General features: G+C 37.7%; 1 long non-coding RNA gene across 1 annotated transcript in view; it reads left to right on the top strand.

Moving 5' to 3' along the window:
• LOC131381717 (uncharacterized) overlaps positions 1-6,357 on the top strand; it is a 49,185-nt gene extending 42,828 nt beyond the window's left edge. Inside the window, exon 4 of the long non-coding RNA XR_009210610.1 lies at positions 4,488-6,357. This is a non-coding gene — a long non-coding RNA (uncharacterized LOC131381717). The remainder of the gene's footprint in view (positions 1-4,487) is intronic.
• Positions 6,358-20,473: the final 14,116 nt, after the last annotated feature.

Genomic DNA, 20,473 nt, shown 5'->3' with positions numbered 1-20,473 from the left:
ATATGTATTATATATATATAAAATATATATAATATAATAAGAATTTAAAATATATATTTTTACATTCCTTAATGTGTATATATATAAAATATATATCTAGAAATATATAATATATTATATAGAAATATATAATACATATTATATAGAATATAATATATATATAATATATAGAAAATATATATAATATATTTATATAATATATTTATATATAATTTATATTTATATATATAAATTATATATATTCACATTTGTGTGTGTATAACTCATACTAACAAATAGGATTTAGAGCTATAGTGCCTATATTCTATTTATAGTGCCTATAATAGCCTTGTAGCCAAGAATAAAGAGCCTTTTTTCTACTTTAAAATTAACCTGGTACTCATCATATTATGAGTTCTAATGGGCCACCCTCTAAACCTAACCAAGATTCATAACAGAATTTGATGGGAAATGAATTTCAAACTCATACTAACAAATAGGATTTAGAAGACAGCTCATTTGTAAGCTGGGCTAAAGTCTAAAGCACAGTGCCTTAATGTGGAAAACTTAGACTCACAAACAACTTTTTATGGTGTTATTTTTGAAATTTTAAGGATCTTTATGCTTCACTCAAATTATATTCTTTAGTACATTGCTTCTCAAACTTTATTGTGTATACAAATCACCTGGGGAATCTTGCTAAAACATGGATTCTGATGGGACTGAGGATTATGCATTTCTAAAAAGCTCCCCGGTGATGCTGATGCTGCCGAAACTCATACCACATGTTCAACAGCAAAACTGTAACATACAATTTAAGAGAGCAACTGTAGATTTTCCATGATAAAAAAGATTAAAAAAGATGACTCAATACTGCACCTCATGGTTTTAGGTTTTTGCTACGATCAAACCACCAAATCAACATGATATTTAATAGTGAAATTCATACTTCTAGACTTAAACCTAACATCATTTTAATTATTTTTAAATTTAAATTCTGGAACACCAATATAATGGTTAAGAATATAGGTTTGAAGTTAGAAACACATGGATTAAATGTTTAGTTCTGCAACCTTCTAGCTATGTGGCCTGGGCGAGTGAACTAGACCGAGCCCAATAAAGAGGAAACCACTTCAGATATTTCAAATGGAAGAGATTTAATATAGGGAACTTATTGCCTGGGTAATGTTAATGCTTAGGAGCCAAACAAAGAACAATGAGGCTACCAGGAGAGAATCATAATAGCTAGATGGGGAAGCTAGATAGAGGAACCAAAGGAGCAGGCAATGCTGCAGGAGCCTGGTGGAAGCTGGCACCCCAGAGGCTGTCCACAGGGAGCTGGACCCTCATAGGAGATGCCACTACTACTAGAGACACTGGTGAGGTGAGAGCTGAGAATTACTCTGTCTACTCTCTTCCTCCCACCCTTCAATCTCCCTCCAGTGTATTCCATGAGTTGAACTCAGCCATACTGCTGTCAGCAGTGAAGTCTGAGAAATGTAGCTCCTTGTGATGTGAAGCAGAGCTAGGGAGGAACAGGAAATCAATCTGAGAGCAAACTGGCAAAGGATCAACACAGCGAGTTACTGACGTGCTCTCATACTATATCCAGTGCTCTAACAGGCATCTGCAGAATATGGGTGTTGCGTATTTAAGTAAGATGTTACATATAAAGCATTGAGTATAGTGCTTAGTACATTATTTTTATCAGCAGCAGCAGCAGCAGCAGCAGCATCTTTTTGTAATGTGACAGCATTTTCCCCCTTCATTCCTTCCTCTCCTTTCACCCATTTTCCTGTTGAATACGGGTAGGGATCATGTGGAGTATCAGGGAGATAAGAAATAATAAAATAATACATCCAAGCTATGCTGTGAGAAATTAAGAAAAAAAAATCTGCTTGTTCCATCTACATGATAGAATCAGAAAAGCATAAAGGCTTCCACTGGGCACACAGCAATAACAAGTGCTCAGTGATGTAGACTTAGGAGTCACGTTCACACCTGCAGGCCGCTTAAGGACCATCTTTTGGATTGTGCTGAAGACATGGGAGAAAATGCTTTCATCCACACATAAAGGCCAGCTGTGTGGCCTGGAAAGTGACTCAATGGAAAGGGGCAGTTATTCATGGTATCCTTACCTGGATTTCATGAGTATTGAGCTTGACTGGTAACTCGATTTTTTTCCCTCTTGACTAGGACAATACGTGCATGCATTTCCAGATGTTGTGGTCATAACTGAGAAGATATATCATTATCAAGGCACTAACAGTCTTCAGTGATGAAAAGAACTGTTTTTCTCAGTAGACTTGTTTTCCAAGTTAAGTTATCAAAAGCTTACAAAATAGACACAGTTGTCTCTGCCAGGTTATACTGCAAAGAAATCAGAGTGTTGGCAAATAGCTCCTCTGTGGAAGAAAACATAAGCAAGCATATTTGTATTCTGGCCTGTGCTCCTACAGAATAGGGAATGCAGAATTGTGTTTAGCAGTTCCATCCTGGTTCATCTTGTTTGGGAGTTAGCAAGCAAAGCCCATATACAACCTAACAGTCTCCCCCTGAAGACAACCATCACAGCTTCAGCTAACTCATTCCAACCTTAAACCAAACCATCTTAATATAGAACTGTTTAAATAGTAAAAATTATATGGAGAAGCCCATTAAGTTATTTATAAATGAGAAGCCCAAATGTATAGCTCTGTAATACTTCAGAGCTGCACTGTGATATTTTATTTATTCATTACACATTTATTGAGTTAAAAAATAAACACAAAGCAACAATCCTAGAGATTTTTACCATCTGGCCTATGCTAGGAGCCAAAAGAATTGGTGCAGAAAATGAGTGCCATGAGTTCTGGGGAAAGAGAGTTAGCTGTGGGTTGAAGGAGTCAGAAGGTCTCCAAGGTAGAGAGGAATTAAGTTGGGTTTTGATAGTCTGGTTGAAGCTGGCCAGGTGGAACAAATGAAAAGGATGCTTCTGCCTGAGAGAATTGGCTTTGTCAATTGCTTTGTGGTGGGAATAAACGAGTTGGTTGAGCAAGGAGATTAAATAAGATATGGTTCAAGAACCTGGAATTCATACCTAGTCTGGCTAAGTTAGAACCTTGCCTTCACCATTTAGTAATTTATAAATAATATTGGCTGCATCACTTAACCTCAATTTCCTCAAGTCCAAAATAGGAATAGTACTAGTGCTTGATTCACGGGGTTATTTCAAGTATCTACAAAACAAATACAGAGCAACAGCCTAACATATTGTAAGTGCTCAGTCAACATTCAGCTACTATTATCTTCTTCCAACCTATATTGAGTGCCTGCTATAGAGAAAGCAGAAGAGTAAATTGAGTCAGAATATGAAATGCTTTGACTGCAGGTGAAAATACAGACATGTTTTCCTGCTGAAACAGAGGAGTCGCTGGAGATACTGGGGTTAGGTGGGGACATGACAAGGGCTATTTTTAAGAATTAATCTACTAGCATAGTACGTGCAATGTGTCATTCAGCAGCGTCTTTTATAAACCTTTAATGAATCCGTAGAGAAAATTAAGATGAGGAATCTCTTGGCACCACAGAAGGCATTTAATTACTAAGTAATAAACTTGAGGGCCCTTATAAATAACTGGGACGCCCACCAGTGACTAGCTATACCCCAAGGAACATACAGACTGCTAACATGGCAGCCACCAGGGCCCTGGGTGTTTCTGGGTTCTTAAGGGTAGAGTGTGCAAGGGCAGGTAACCCACAGTTCTCCCTGTACTCAAAATGTGGAGCAACAAATTGCAATGGAAGTAGCTAATATCACAGGAAATGTGGCTATCGTCTCTTCAGGGTCTTCAAGTATGGGGTACAAGCACAAGGGCTAGCATTCTCAGGGACATTAACTTTGATCCAAAGAGCTAGAGCAGCAGTTCTCACCCTTATCTTTCTGTGCTGATTGACGTAATGAAGGATTTTCTCATCTAGAAAACACTCCTGTGGGTGGACTAGGGTTATGAGCAATGCCTAGCCAGCTGCCTTTAACTCTACCTCCTTCTTTCTCTCAATAATATTTACCTAAATGAAAGTATATTATAATTACAGAAATAATTATTCTAACTTATTTATTAATAAAGTAAATTATTCACCAATTTTGGTACTTTATCATTAGTAATAAATTATTTGGGAATCCAAAGAAAACTGATATGAACGTACCAAGTTATCACTGACATTTTAACTAAGAATTTTGAGTCCAAAGACTACTTGAGTCATCCTCTATCATTCAGCAACGTCTTTTATAAACTTTTAATGAAGGAGTAGAGATGATTAAGATGAGGAATCTCTTGGCACCATAAAAAGCATTTAATTACTAAGTAATAAATCTGTGTGCCCTTACAAGTAATTGAGACCCCCACCAGTGACTATACCCCAAGGAATATGCAGGCTGCTAACATGGCCAGCCACCCAAACGCCCAGTTATTTATCTGGCAAGTACAAGGCATGAAACAAACTTCTGGACTCTTTTCTCTTTGCAGACTCCAGTATGAACAGTGAATGTAATTTAATGTGTCATGGAAATGCAGAGCTGTGGAACTGATTATTATGCCCAGTATAAATGGAAGAGCTTTAATCTACAAGTGGAGGTGAAGTATCCCCAGTGGCCAGGAGGACAACCTTGGCCAGTTACCTCTCCTAGAAGAAGGTATTGAAGTGCTAAGATGAGGATTTCCGCACATTTCTGCTCAGGCAACACCATCCACCATCAACTGAGTTAATGCCCATCCCTAAATGTGTGTAACAAGGGCGAAGCGAATTTTTTCTTTCTCTGTCATGCTCACTTCCCACTTACCTGCTAGACTAAGAGTATACTAGCTATTATTTAGACATATAGTTTTTAATAATATTCATTTTCATACAACATGACCACAAAGAAGAAACTGTTGTATCTTATAATCGAAGAAAATCTAACTCTGGAGAAGCTACTGAGAAATGGTACATCTGCATTATGCTTTATGGGTGATTTAAAGGATTTTCAAATATTATTCCGACTACAGGTAAAATAACTGTATAATTTATCATACAAATTTGAAAGCATTTGAGTCAGACAGGATATTAACGATAATTAGGCTGAAATGACAGGCATAAATGAAGAGCCTCCTGCTAAATTAAAATGTAGTACCATCCTAAATATTATGGGCTGAACTGTGTTTCCCTCAAATTTATATGTTGAAGTTCTAAGTCTCTGATATGGTTTGGCTGTGTCCCCACCCAAATCTCACCTTGAATTGTAATAATCCCCACATGTCATAGGAGGAACCTGGTGGGAGGTAATTGAATCATGGGGGCTAGATTTTCCCATGCTGTTCTATTGATAGTGAGTAAGTCTCATGAGATCAGATGGTTTTATAAAGAGCAGTTTCGCTACACATGCTCCCCCTTGCCTGCTGCCATATAAGACATGCCTTTGGTTTTCCTTCACCTTCCACCATGATTGTGAGGCTTCCCTAGACATGCAGAACCATGAGTCCATTAAACTTATTTTTCTTTATATATTACCCAGTCTTGAATATGTCTTTAAATAGCAGTGTGAGAACATACTAATACAGTTTCCATAGTCTCCATACCTCAGAATATGACTATATTTTAGAATAGGGCATTTAAAGAGATAGTTAAGGTGAAATGAGATCATGAGTGTTGGCCCTAATCCAATATGGTTGGTGTCCTTATAAGAAAAGGAAATTAGGACACAGACATGCACATGCACAGAGGTAAGACCATTTGAAGACAATTTGAGATTATGACCATCTACAAGGCAAGGACAAAAGTCCCAGAAGAACTCTAACGTGCAGACACCTAAATTTTGGACTTCCAGCCTCCAGAACATGGAGAAAATTAATTTCCATTGTTTAACTCAGCCAGTCTGTGGTATTTTTTGATGGCAGCTATAGCAAACTAACATACTAATGATAGTGATTTTCATTGTAACCATCAGCCTTGAAACTAATTACATCATAAGATGAGGCTCTGCCATAACATCAGTTAAGTCCTGAGGCCATTAGGTTGAATAATTGATAAACTGCTTGAAGCAGGACCCTACGAGTAGCCCTAACCATCCATCTCAAGGCAGAGACATTTATCCCCCTTGTTTTATTGCCTAACAGCACTAAAAAAAGAAAAAAATCTTGGTTCTGTTCCAAGATAGCCGAATAGAAACAGCTCCGGTCTGCAGCTCCCAGTGTGATCGACACAGAAGATGGATGACTTCTGCATTTCCAACTGAGGTACCTGGTTCATCTCATTGGGACTGGTTGGACAGTGGGTGCAGCCCACAGAGGGCAAGCCAAAGCAGGTTGGGACGTCACCTCACCCAGGAAGCGCAAGGGGTCAGGGCATTTCCCTTTGCTAGCCAAAGGAAGCCATGATAGACTGTACCTGGAAAAACGGGACACTCTCACCCAGATACTGCAATTTTTCCACAGTCTTAGCAACTGGCAGACCAGGAGATTCTCTCCTGTGCCTGGCTCTGTGGGTCCCATGACCATGTAGCCTTGGTCACTGCTAGCAGAGCAATCTGAGATTGACTTGCAAGGCTGCAGCCTGGCAGGGGGAGGGACGTTCACCATTGCTGAGGCTTGAGCAGGTAAACAAAGCAGCCAGGAAGCCTGAACTGGGTGGAGCCCACCGCAGCTCAGCAAGGCCTGCTGCCTCTATATATTCCACCTCTGTGGGCAGGGCATAGCTGAACAAAAGGCAGCAGAAACTTCTGCAGACTTAAACATCCCTGTCTGACAGCTCTGAAGAGAGCAGTGGTTCTCCCAGCACAGCGTTTGAGCTCTGAGAACAGACCAGCTGCCTCCTCAAGTGGGTCCCTGATCCCTGTGTACCCAAACTGGGAGACACCTCCCAGTAAGGGCTGACAGACACTTCATACAGGTGGGTGCCGCTCTGGGATGAAGCTTCCGGAGGAAGGATCAGGGAGCAACATTTGCTGTTATGCAATATTAGCTGTTCTGTAGCCTCCTCTGGTGATACCCAGGCAAACAGGGTCTGGAGTGGACCGCCAGCAAACTCCAACAGACCTGCAGCTGAGGGATCTGACTGTTAGAAGGAAAACTAACAAACAGAAGCGAAGAGCATCAACATCAACAAAAAGGACATCCACACCAAAACCCCATCTGTAGGTCACCAACATCAAAGACCAAAGGTAGATAAAACCACAAAGATGGAGAGAAACCAGAGCAGAAAAAGCTGAAAACTCTAAAAACCAGAGCACCTCTTCTCCTCCAAAGGATCGCAGCTCCTCACCTGCAACGGAACAAAGCTGGATGGAGGATGACTTTGACGAATTGACAGAAGTAGGCTTCAGAAGGTCGGTAACAACGAACTTCTCTAAGCTAAAAGAGCATGTTCTAACCCATTGCAAGGAAGCTAAAAACTTTGAAAAAAGGTTAGACGAATGGCTAACTAGACTAAAGAGTGTAGAGAAGACCTTAAATGATATGATGGAGCTGAAAACCATGGCAAGAGAACTTCATGATGCATGCACAAACTTCAATAGCTGATTTGATCAAGTGGAAGAAAGGATATCAGTGATTGAAGATCAAATTAATGAAATAAAGCAAGAAGACAAGATTAGAGAAAAAAAGTAAAAAGAAATGAACGAAACCTCCAAGAAATATGGGACTATGTGAAAAGACCAACTCTATGTTTGATTGTTGTACCTGAAAGTGACAGAGAGAATGGAACCAAGTTGGAAAACACTCTGCAGGATATTATCCAGGAGAACTTCCTGAACCTAGCAAGGTAGGACAACATTCAAATTCAGGAAATACAGAGAACACCACAAAGATACGCCTTGAGAAGAGGAACCCCAAGACACACAATTATCAGATTCAACAAGGTTGAAATGAAGGAAAAAGTGTTAAGGGCAGCCAGAAAGAAAGGTCGGGTTACCCACAAAGGGAAGCCCATTAGACTAACAGTGGATCTCTTGGCAGAAACCCCACAACCCAGAAGATAGTAGGGGCCAATATTCAATACTCTTAAAGAAAACAATTTTCAATCCAGAATCTCATATCCAACCAAACTAAGCTTCATAAGTGTAGGAGAAATAAAATACTTTACAGACAAGCAAATGCTGAGAGATTTTGTCACCACCAGGCCTGCCTTACATTGCTTCCTGAAGGAAGCAATAAACAGGGAAAGGAAGAACTGGTACCAGCCACTGCAAAAACATGCCAAATTGTAAAGACCATCGATGCTATGAAGAAACTGCATCAATTAAGTGGCAAAATAACCAGGTAACATCATAATGACAGGATCAAATTCACACATAACAGTATTAACTTTAAATGTAAATAGGCTAAATGCTCCAATTAAAAGACATAGACTGGTAAATTGGATAAAGAGTCAAAATCAATCTGTGTGCTGTATTCAGGAGACCCATCTCACCTGCAGAGACACACATAGGCTTAAAATAAAGGGATGGAGGAAGACCTACCAAGCAAATGGAAAGCAAAAAAAGGCAGGGGATGCAATCCTAGTCTCTGATAAAATAGACTTTAAACCAACAAAGATCGAAAGAGACAAAGAAGGCCATTACATAATGGTAAAGAGATCAATTCAACAAGAAGTGCTAACTATCCTAAATATATATGCACCCAATACAGGAGCACCCAGATTCTTAAGGCAAGTCCTTAGAGACCTACAAAGAGACTTAGATTCCCACACAATAATAATGGGAGACTTTAACACCCCACTGTCAACATTAGACAGATCAACAAGACAGAAGGTTAACAAGGATATCCAGGACTTGAACTCAGCTCTGCACCAAGTGGACCTAATAGAAATCTACAGAACTCTCCACCCGAAATCAACAGAATATACATTCTTCTCAGCACCACATCACACTTATTCCAAAATTGACCACATAGTTGGAAGTAAAGCACTCCTCAGCAAATGTAAAAGAGCAGAAATCATAACAAACTGTCTCTCAGATCACAGTGCAATCAAATGAGAACTCAGGATTAAGAAACTCACTCAAAACCACTCAACTACATGGAAATTTAATAACCTGCTCCTGAATGACTACTGGGTAAATAACAAAATGAAGGCAGAAATAAATATGTTCTTTGAAACCAATGAGAACAAAGACACAATGTACCAGAATCTCTGGAACACATTTAAAGCAGTGTGTAGAGGGAAATTTATAGCACTAAATGCCCACAAGAGAAAGCAGGAAAGGTCTAAAATTGACACCCTAACATCACAATTAAAATAAATAGAGAAGCAAGAGCAAACAAATTCAAAAGCTAGCAGAAGGCAAGAAATAACTAAGATGAGAGCAGAACTGAAGGAAATAGAGACACAAAAAACCCTTCAAAACATCAATGAATCCAGGAGCTAGTTTTTTGAAAAGACCAAACAAAATTGATAGACCACTAGCAAGACTAATAAGAAGAAAAGAGAGAAGAATCAAATAGACGCAATAAAAAATGATAAAGAGGATATCACCACCGATCCCACAGAAATACAAACTACCATCAGAGAATACTATGAACACCTCTACGCAAATAAACTAGAAAATCTAGAAGAAATGGATAAATTCCTGGACACAAACACCCTCCCAAGACTAAACCAGGAAGAAGTTGAATCTGAATAGATCACTAACAGGCTCTGAAACTGAGGCAACAATTAATAACCTACCAACCAAGAAAAAGTCTAGGACCAGGTGGATTCACAGCTGAAATCTACCAGGGTACAAAGAGGAGCTGGTACCATTCTTTCTGAAACTATTCCAATCGAGAGAAAAAGAAGAAATCTTCCCTAACTCATTTTATGAGGCCAGCATCATCCTAATCCCAAAACATGGCAGAGACACAACAAAAAAAGAGTTTTAGACCAATATCCCTGATGAACATCGATGCGAAAATCCTCAATAAAATACTGGCAAACCGAATCCAGCAGCACAACAAAAAGTTTATCCACCGTGATCAAGTCGGCTTCATCCCTGGGATACATGGTTGGTTCAACATATGCAAATCAATAAATGTAATCCATCACATAAACAGAACCAATGACAAAAACCACGATTATTTCAGTAGATGCAGAAAAGGCCTTCGACAAAAATCAATAGCCCTTTGACAAAATTCAACAGCCCTTCATGCTAAAAACTCTCAATAAACTAAATACTGACAACATATCTCCAAATAATAAGAGTTATTTATGACAAACCCACAGCCAATATCATACTGAATGGGCAAAAACTGGAAGCATTTCCTTTGAAAACCGGCATAAGACAAGGATGCCCTCTCCCACCACTCCTATTCAACATAGTATTGGAAGTTGTGGCCAGGGCAATCAGGCAAGAGAAAGAAAGGGTATTCAATTAGGAAAAGAGGAAGTCAAATTGTCCCTGTTTGCAGATGCACGATTGCATATTTAGAAAACCCCATCGTCTCAGCCCAAAATCTCCTTAAGCTGATAAGCAACTTCAGCAAAGTCTCAGGATACAAAATCAATGTGCAAAAATCACAAGCATTGCTATACACTAATAACAGACAAACAGAGCCAAATCATGAGTGAACTTCCATTCACAATTACTACAACAAGAATAAAATACCTAGGAATCCAACTTACAAGGGATATGAAGGACCTCTTCAAGAAGAACTACAAACCGCTGCTCAATGAAATAAAAGAGGACACAAACAAATGGAGGAACATTCCATGTTCGTGGATAGGAAGAATCAATAAAGTGAAAATGGCCATACTGCCCAAGGTAATTTATAGATTCAATGCCATCCCCATCAAGCTACCAATGACTTTCTTCACAGAGTTGGAAAAAACTACTTTAAAGTTCATGGGGAACCAAAAAAGAGCCCGCATATCCAAGACAATCCTAAGCAAAAAGAACAAAGCTGGAGGCATCACGCTACCTGACTTCAAACTATACTACAAGGCTACAGTAACCAAAACAGCATGGTACTGGTACCAAAACAGATATGTAGACCAATGGAACAGAACAGAGCCCTTAGAAAAAAACACCACACATCTACAACCTATGATCTTTGACAAATCTTACAAAAAGTATAAATGGGTAAAGGATTTCCTATTTAATAAATGGTGCTGGGAAAACTGGCTAGCCACATGTAGAAAGCTGAAACTGGATCCCTTCCTTACACCTTATACAAAAATTAATTCAAGATGGATTAAAGACTTAAATGTTGGACGTAAAACCATAAAAACCCTAGGAGAAAACCTAGGCAATACCATTCTGGACACAGGCTTGGGCAAAGACTTCATGACTAAAACACCAAAAGCAATGGCAACAAAAGCCAAAATTGATAAATGGGATCTAAGTAAACTAAAGAGCTTCTGCACAGCAAAAGAAACTACCATCAGAGTGAACAGGCAACCTACAGAATGGGAGAATATTTTTGCAATCTACCCATCTGACAAATGGCTAATATCCAGAATTTACAAAGAGAACTTAAACAAATTTACAAGAAAAAGTCAAACAACCCCATCAAAAAGTGGGCGAAGGATATGAACAGACACTTCTCAAAAGAAGACATTTATGCAGCCAACAGACACATGAAAAAATGCTCATCTTCACTGTTCATCAGAGAAATGCAAATCAAAACCAAAATGAGATACCATCTCATACCAATTAGAACGGCGATCATTGAAAAGTTAGGAAACAACAGATGCTGGGGAGGATGTGGAGAAATAGGAACACTTTTACACTGTTGGTGGGAGTTTAAATTAGTTCAACCATTGTGAAAGACAGTGAGGTGATTCCTCAAGGATCTAGAACTAGAAATACCATTTGACCCATTGATCCCATTCCTGGGTATATACCCAAAGGATTATAAATTATGCTACTATAAAGACACATGCACATGTATGTTTATTGTGGCACTATTCACAATAGGAAAAACTTGGAACTAACCCAAGTGATAGACTGGATTAAGAAAATGTGGCACATATACACCATGGAATAGTATGCAGCCATAAAAAAGGATGAGTTCACAACATTTGTAGGGACATGGATGAAGCTGGAAACCATCATTCTCAGGAAATTATCACAAGGACAGAAAATCAAACACCGCATGTTCTCACTCATAGGTGGGAATTAAACCATGAGAACACTTGGACACAGGGAAGGAAACACCACACAGCAGGGCATGTCAGGTGGTGGGGGGCTGGCAGAGGGATAGCATTAGGAGAAATATCTAATGTAAATGACGAGTTGATGTGTGCAGGAAACCAATATGGCACATGCATACATATGTAACAAACCTGCACATTGTGTACATGTACCCTAGAACTTAAAGTATAATAATAATAATAATAATAATAATAATAATAATAATAATAAAATCCCTAAACAAAAATAAAAAGTGATTCGGGTCCTGTCTCTGACACTTGTTAAGCACATGCTTAGTTGTGCATAATCAAATAGATCCTCTGAACCTTATTTGATTCATGATTACCACAGAGCAATATTTGGTCTACTCGACTCAGAGAGTTATTACGTAGCTCAAACAAGACCAAAACAGTGATATGCAAACTGCAAAGCAGCTGTGATTGTTAATTTTATGCATCAACTTGACTGAGCCATAGGGTGACCAGATTTAACATTATTTCTGGATGTGTCTGTGAGAGTGTTTCTGAATGAGATGAGATTTGAATGATGTGAAAGGAAAATAAATCTTGGGGCCCCCAAATCACTAAGCTAAAGGGAAAGGTCAAGCTGGGAACTGCTTAGGGCAAGCATGCCTCTCTTTCTATTCAAAGTCATCCCTCTGCTCACTGAGATAAATGCATATCTGATTGCCTCCTTTGGAAAGGCTAATCAGAAACTGAAACAAATGCAATAATTTCTCTCTTATCTACCTATGACCTGGACGACCCTTCCCCTTCGAGTTGTCCTACCTTTGCTTCGAGTTATCCTGCCTTTCCAGACCAGACCAATGTTCATCTTATATGTGTTGATTAATGTCTCATGTCTCCCCACAATGTATAAAACCAAACTGTGCTTCGACCACCTTGGGCACATGTCATTAGGACCTCCTGAGGCTGTGTCATGGCTGTGTGTCCTTACGTCGGCAAAATAAACTTCCTAAGACCTGTCTTAGATTTTTGGGGTTTACAATAGGTATACCCAGCAAAGTAAATGGCTCTTCCCAATTTGAGTGGGCTTCATCCAATTCACTGAAGGCCTGAGTGGAACAAAAGATGAAGAAATACATCTCCTTTTATTTTCTACTTCACTGCTTGAGCTGGGAAATTTCTTCTCATCTTCTCCTGCCCTCTGCTCCCCTGGTTCTCTGGCCTGAAGACTTAGATTAAATTACACCATTGGCATCCTAGACTCTCTATCTTGCAGATAGCAGATTGTGGAACTTCTTAGCCTACATAATCATGTGAGCCAGTTTCTCATTTTATATGATTATATAAATGATGATGTATGATATGTATATATTATATTCTCTAGAGAATCCTAATACAGTGGCCCATACTATCAGGCATCATAAACCGAATGAGAGTAAGAAAGGCCATAAGTATGTAAATTTTACAGGATTATTATCACACTGTAAACACTGTACCCTGGTTCTCTTTTTGGATATTAAAAATAAATCAGGAAAATATATGAAATAACACTGAAAATGTTCAAGACTATTTAAGGTAGTTCCATTCTCTTAAACTAATCTTCGAAACAAGACTCTAATGACTGTTTCCTATGGTGAGTTTCTTGTCTTGACTTTTAACTATGTCATCAGCTCATGATGCAGTTGTAACCGCACAGTAAAATAGTGTTCTTGGCAATCAAATTGGTCCTGAGGTCAAACATTTCTTGGAGAGTATTATGAAGAAATAAGATGAATGAATCAATTCTATTCTGCATTTATTGCAATTCATATAAGATGAAGAAATATGATGTAGAAAATTGGTCACTGAATTACCAGCCACTAACATGGTATTATCAAGAAAATAAAGGAAATGAGATTTAAATCTGAGAAGGGGATTGTGTGCAAGAACAAGAATTTGCAAATAGTTTACATTAGATCCATCTACTCATTAATTCATTCATCAATTCATTCAAAAATATGTATTGAGCTCTACTGTGCATATAAGTCCTGTCTCAAAATTTAAACTGTTGTTTTGGAATTTAGAATTACGAGATATCTAATCTCTTACTGATTGATAGACATGACTTTGTACTTATTTGATTCTGGGAGAAAATGCTAATAAAAATAATCCAGAATTATTAGGAATCATTGACTATCCTTATTTGAACAACAAAAATAATTTTGATAAATTATCCATCATATTCTATTTGTGAATGTATTAGAAAATTAAAATCACTTAATAATAAATTTTGTTTGTATCTTACCTAATTCCAAACAAACAGCGACAAAAAAACAAGACTATAAAGAGGCTTGCTTATCTATTCAAGTAAAAGTAATTCAGAACTCTTAAAAAGAATGTTGATTTTGGTCTTTAGTTTCTTGATGTCTTCTTTTTGAAGAAGTGACATGCTGTGGGGAAAACCTTTTTTATATTTAATTGTCTTTTTTGTCCAGGAAGTATTCCTAGCTAGTGTGTCATTATCTTTTAAAAGTATGAGAATACAATGAAAATTAATGGATTTCTTTAAACTAACAATAAACCTTCTTCATGTACCTTATTGTATTTTTCAAACAGCCTCTAATGGAAAAAGAATATTGTGTTTCTAAAAATTCCCCACAGTGTACCACCACTTCTTTTATATGTTAAAAAAATTCAAATTAATGTTATTCATAAAAATGTAAGTGAAACAGTCTAAAAATAGACTCAAATGTTTAGATTGAAATTATCAGTCCTTGCCTAAACGGTCATGTTTAGACAATAGGACAATTATTCTCAAATTCTCTCAAGTAAGAGGCCAGGTGTCAATATTCCCCAGAATTATTTGCAAGTTTCAAGTCCACAAATCCATTTAATTTTGCTTTAAATCAGCATCCGCTGCTACACCCTGGCAACCCAGAGGTGTGAACTGGCTCAAAGATGTGTTTTTCTTGTTCTGCACATTTATCATCATTATCGTCATCATCATCATCAGTTAATTTAAATGCTTTAAGCAGTCCTCTATTTTCCAGTTTCTTGTTCTGAAATTACTCATTACTGACTTATTCTTAGGTAATCTAGACATTTAGAAGGTAATCAAGCTTAGGGTTAAAGACAAGCACTGGAGTCAGTTGTCTTGGTTTATAACTTGTTAGCTGGTTGACTCATTTTTTGATTCTTCAGATTCTCCATCTATAAAATGATGATAATAACAGTCCCTATTTCATCATAATGAAATCATAATGATTAAATGCAATACTACCTGCAATTGCCTCAGGAAATGGCACTTAGAAAATGCTCAAGAAATGTTAGTCATTGTCCTTATCTGGCCCCCTGACAATATTTGTGTCAGCAATCTCTGCTACACTGGACTTTGCTAAAAGAAAGACATTATCTAGCACACAGTTAATACTAAACAAAAAATTACTCTTATTAGTGTCTGGCTTCTAAAACGATTTGTTGACTTGCAAATCCTGCTAAAGTTTACTTTGTTTAGATAACTAGGTACAATTAGGAACAAGTTGTTCTCTAGCTGTGCCTAGAGAACTAGTTACAATTTTTAAGCTGTCTGGAATCTTAAATCCTAAAGTCTCTCAGATTGTTTTTTTTTTTTTTTTCATTCTCCTTTTTTTTTTCCATAGCAACTAAATCAATTCCAAGAATCACAAAGAGAAAAAAGAATGAGAAACCGAGGATTGTAATCCTAGAAAATTTATAAAGTAACATAACAGCATACATATTCTATGTTGCACTTGTCATAACCCTAAAGAGTTCATATTTGTAACTAAAATTAGCAGGAATTTATTCTATCCTTCAGGAGTAAAGGCAGCTGTGAGCTCCAAATTCTTCCTTCTCCTTTCAAAACTTCTCTATAACCCCTCACACCCTCAGAGAATAAACTCACTTAGCAAAGCCCCAGAGAAGTGCTTGCCTAACCACTTGCGAATTAGATACCTGCTGGGGTAAGAAAGAGAGTACCCATGCAAGAATGAAGAGAAGAAGGGCTAAGGCTGGGATATGCTCTGATAAAATGCACAATTCAAGGAAATAGTCTAACTGCACACTCAGCTTCTGTTGTCTAGAGAAGAAAAAGAAATATGTAAAATTCAAGCTGAGATACTATGAACAGTTTCGTAATGAAGCTATATCACTTACTAGAAAATTATGCAGATGAACACTGTATTATGGAAGAAGGAGCCGCAGAATAGCCAAGAAGCTGGCTTCAGATGGAGACAGACCTCATGGTCAAGAAAGCAGTGAACCTTGTCTCCTGACTCAGAACTTGCCATTCTGCCAACTGCTGTTGATAAAATTGAAATAATAAGGAAGAACCACTAAAAATCATTAATTTTGCAAAACTAGTTGTATTAGAAAAGGCATGAGCTTTGGAGTCTAAGACATGTGATTTGAATTATGTTTCTTCTAGTTCTAGCTAGGTTATCTTGGGTAGAATACATTATATCTGAACCTCAGTTATAGCTGGAGAACAAGATTATTAATACCTTCCTCTTGGGGTTGAGATAAAGATTGAATTTAAAAAACTCCCCTTCCCAAAGTAAAACACGTTCAGTCTTTGTCCTCCCCTGCACAAATGAACTCAGTACCTCAGGAGTACAGCCAGGTAGACAGTCACATCCTTCTGTGGAAGTGATACAGACATCCTCAATGCATGTGAAATGGAAGAAATATTCTTGTATATTGTTTAACTGATGGGTGAAATTAAAGTTAGAAATGCACACTAGGTAGCCCTTATCCCCCCATTTACATGCATCCTTCCTGTCTACAGAACACAACTCAAGGAGCAAATAGGAGAACTACAATGGAGTGATAAGAAAAAATTGTCATTCTTGCATCTGTTATTTAGCCATATCTCCAGCTCACCCATTTTATTATAGTTAATAATTATGGTAATCATTCACTGAGCTAAAGTACTAAGTACTTTATACATGGAATCTCACTGAATTCTCACAGTTGCTTTTGGAGATGAGTTCTCTATCTCCTTTTTGCAAATGAGAAAACAGAGCCTCAGAGAGGTTTAGAAACTTGTTTAAGATCATACGGTAGCTACTGAAGTTGAAGTCATGATTTGAATGCTTGTCTGATTCTACATTCTCTCTTCTTGTCCTTGTCTTTCCATCCCTCTGACCTTTGACTGCCACAGCCCTGTGGCTCTCCTTCATTGAACTACCTAGTTAGCTATAACTCTCAAGATCTAGCTGTGATCCTTTCTCTTGGACATCACTTCAGGCTTGTTTTCTGGCTCCAAATCTCTATGAATATAGATAAGAGATACACTCAAAACCTTTACGTAGCCTCACAGGGGTTTATCCTTGTAGCATAGACATGTCTTCATGACAAAGTGAACCAGGAATGTTTGAAGGCCTGCTTTGTAACCAACAGCATCAACATTAGGGAAATCACCAGGTGCTTTCATCATTTTCTTCTGTAAAATAAAAATCTATAATATGCTTACAAACTACATAGCTCTTTGGGAAGTAGGCAAATTGAACTTTTCAAATTCTCAGTGGCAAGCTGGGCAGCAAAACATAATTACTGATTTTTATATGTACTTTGTGGCCTTTGCAATTCAAAGATGACGGTTTTGACTATCATCACTATCAGTGTGAAACAACAGGAGCTCAAAGAGAATGCAAAGCTCGATATCGTTCCTGCCCTCACTTTTGGGTTGAAATAAAAGTTCTTAAGGATTTGAAGAACATACTTAGGAGTTCTCTCCATAGCATTTTCATAGCACTCAAGGAACTATAAGGATTAGCTACAGTGATGCTAATAACATGAATTTTCCAAATCAGAAAGTAAATACTCAGGGCATAGAAAGAGCTCTTGAGTACCATTGTGAGTCCCGAGATACCTGACAAAATACGAGTGTTCGGGTTTTGGTGGCTGGAAGGATGGAGTGGGGCTAAGCTTACAGGTCAAAAGTTACTTATCTTTTTTTTTATTATTATTATTATACTTTAGGTTTTAGGGTACATGTGCACAATGTGCAGGTTTGTTACATATGTATCCATGTGCCATGTTGATTTCCTGCACCCATTAACTCGTCATTTAGCATTAGGTACATCTCCTAATGCTATCCCTCCCCCCTCCCCCAACCCCACAACAGTCCCCGGAGTGTGATGTTCCCCTTCCTGTGTCCATGAGTTCTCATTGTTCAATTCCCACCTATGAGTGAGAACATGCGGTGTTTGGTTTTTTGTCCTTGCGATACTTTACTGAGAATGATGTTTTCCAGTTTCATCCATGTCCCTACAAAGGACATGAACTCATCATTTTTTATGGCTGTATAGTATTCCATGGTGTATATGTGCCACATTTGACCCAGCCATCCCATTACTGGGTATATACCCAAAGGACTATAAATCATGCTGCTATAAAGACACATGCACATGTATGTTTATTGCGGCACTATTCACAATAGCAAAGAGTTGGAACCAACCCAAATGTCCAACAACGAAAAGTTACTTATCTTTATTCAAAGAAAATGTGAGCCCCATAAGTTATCTCTACCTTGATGATCCCTCTTTTACAATACCCATTGTTATCACTTAATTTCTGTAACATTAGCTTACAAGGATTATTTCTCAAATGGAATTTCTGCCTCCAAACATATTAGGCTCACAACAACCATATTATTTTCTTTTTTAAAAGTTCCTAAATTCACCTATGAATTTGCTCTTACACCTATCAATGCATCCAAACCATATGTTTATTGAACAGATATTTATTGAAAACCTGTTCAGTGCTAGGTACAGGGAGTTTAAAACTAAATGGCATGGTTTCTACCAAGAGGAACATATTAGAAATTTATAGAAGGCAGAATACTATTATATAACATGATCAGAGCTATAACAGTAGTGCAGAGAAATTGTTTTGAGAAAACAAATTTGGACAGAGTGCCCATGCATAGGAAACAATAAACATGTGTTGGATGAAAAAAAGAACATGTAATCCACAGGTTAAAGATGGAAGGACCTCAGTTAGGATAGTATCTCATGATAAGCTTTTTCTTTTTCTTTTTACAGTATAGTACTTATTTTAAATGATATGAATTGATGAAGGAACAAATAAATGACAAGTCAATGTACCTATATTATGGAACAGTAGTTATCAGAAAAAGCTAAAGGAAATTTCAAGAGCCATATACTCAAATAAATCATAAGGACACACAAACCAAATTAACTGTGGTGAAAGATAACATGAGACAAGAACAATGAGAAATAAATAACAAATATGGGTGATATCATAGTATGAGGAGTACTATTTGTTAGAGGCAACTATCTTAGAAGAAAAAGTACATGAGTTGGACTTTGATCATTGGGGTCCTTTGCATAAAGTCAGAAAAGGACATTGCAAGTGAATATAAAAATAGGAGAGCAAGGGAAAGAAGAAGGGGAATTATGGTATTCGTTCAATCTGGCAGAAATGCAGGATGGAATGGAAAACTGGAAAAGGCAGTTTCATATCAAAGGTGAAAGGAGTTTTCATCTAAGGGTTTGAAAGCTATGGTGGATAAAAGGAAGATGTTAAAGTATTTGGGGCTAAAGACTAACATGATTATCTCTAAAATCCAAATATGCAATTATGTGTTAAATGCTAACTTCATTTTCCAGATTATATTGAAATCATCAAAGGCCAGTGCAGTGGCTCATGCCTGTAATCCCAGCACTTTGGGAGGCTGAGGTGGGTGGATCACTTGAGGTCAAGAGTTCAAGACCAGCCTGGCCAATATGATGAAACCCCTTCTCTACTAAAAATACAAAAATTAGCTGGGCATGGTGGTGTGCACCTGTAATCCCAGCTATTCTAGAGGCTGAGACACGAGAATCCCTTGAACCTGAAGGTTGCAGTGAGCCAAGATCACGCCACTGCACTCCAGCCTGGATAACAGAGTGAGATTGTCTCAATAAATAAATAAATAAATAAATAAATAAATAAAAAGTAAAAGAAAAAAAATACTTCAAATCTTTCCTGTACCTAAAACGGTTGTATTTTTCCATCATATTTACATGTGACTTATTTGAAGCCATCTGCAGTTTGTTTCTTATTCTGTTTTGTTTTCTCACCCAATAGCTATTTATTCTGTTCCTGTTGTTGTTATTAACCTTGGCAGCAAGCATTTATCTACAACACCTTCAGAATAGAAATTATTCAGATTAGCAATAATTTGAAGCTTGAGATCAGGATGATACATTTTTGTCCATTAAGGAAATGTTCATATTCCAGTTTTAAGCAGCTCATACCTGTCTACCGAACTCAAGAATACTTACATTCTGAAATATCTGAAATTACAAGTGTTAATTTTTTATGCAGATTGTTCTGCTATTCTGTTTTCTCATGCTTACCACTCTGGCTGAGCTCAGACTATGAATAAGTGATTAACTGGTGT

The sequence above is a fragment of the Hylobates moloch genome, unplaced genomic scaffold (assembly GCF_009828535.3).
Source record: "Hylobates moloch isolate HMO894 unplaced genomic scaffold, HMol_V3 SCAFFOLD_17, whole genome shotgun sequence".
Lineage (NCBI taxonomy): Eukaryota > Metazoa > Chordata > Mammalia > Primates > Hylobatidae > Hylobates > Hylobates moloch.
Note: the sequence above shows the minus strand (reverse complement) of the source record. Positions and strands in the feature narration are given on the sequence as shown.